A 534-nucleotide genomic window follows, 5' to 3' on the forward strand; every position below is an offset into this window, starting at 1 on the left:
CTGCAGTGTGGTTCCGCTCAGCATGACCCGCCGGGACCCTGGGCCAAGCGCTCCCTCTGGGCGTCTCCCCTCCTGGAGGCAGGTTCGGGGGGGCGGAGGGGGGGAGGGCAGCTCAGCTGAGGGAGAGATGGGGCGCGCTCTCCGGGGAGGCCCAGAGCAGCAGAGAGGTCACTTCCTGGCTGGTCAGTGCAAGGCATGCGGCAGGAGCGAGCCCCGCTCGCTTGGTGAGCTGAGGCCACCACCACCACCTTTAGGGGACCCCTGTCCACAGGGCCCCCAGGGCAAACTGAGCACTGGGGTTCCTTGGGCGAGCGTCACCCTTGGGACCCTCCCCCAGCCAGCTGAACGGAGAGGCGAGCCAGGCTTAAAATAGCTAAATAAATCTTTAATATTTCTAATTGCAAATGTACAGAAATTGCACAGCCACACAGTCTCAGAACACCGACCACTTCTTTGTACATTATTACAGTTACAGTCACAGCTGGAGGAAGGGCTCCGCCGGGACTCCAACAACTGCATTATTTCCTTTTCACA

The sequence above is a fragment of the Condylura cristata genome, unplaced genomic scaffold (genome assembly GCF_000260355.1).
Source record: "Condylura cristata isolate star-nosed mole 26May11 unplaced genomic scaffold, ConCri1.0 scaffold00006, whole genome shotgun sequence".
In the NCBI taxonomy this organism is placed as follows: Eukaryota; Metazoa; Chordata; class Mammalia; order Eulipotyphla; family Talpidae; genus Condylura; species Condylura cristata.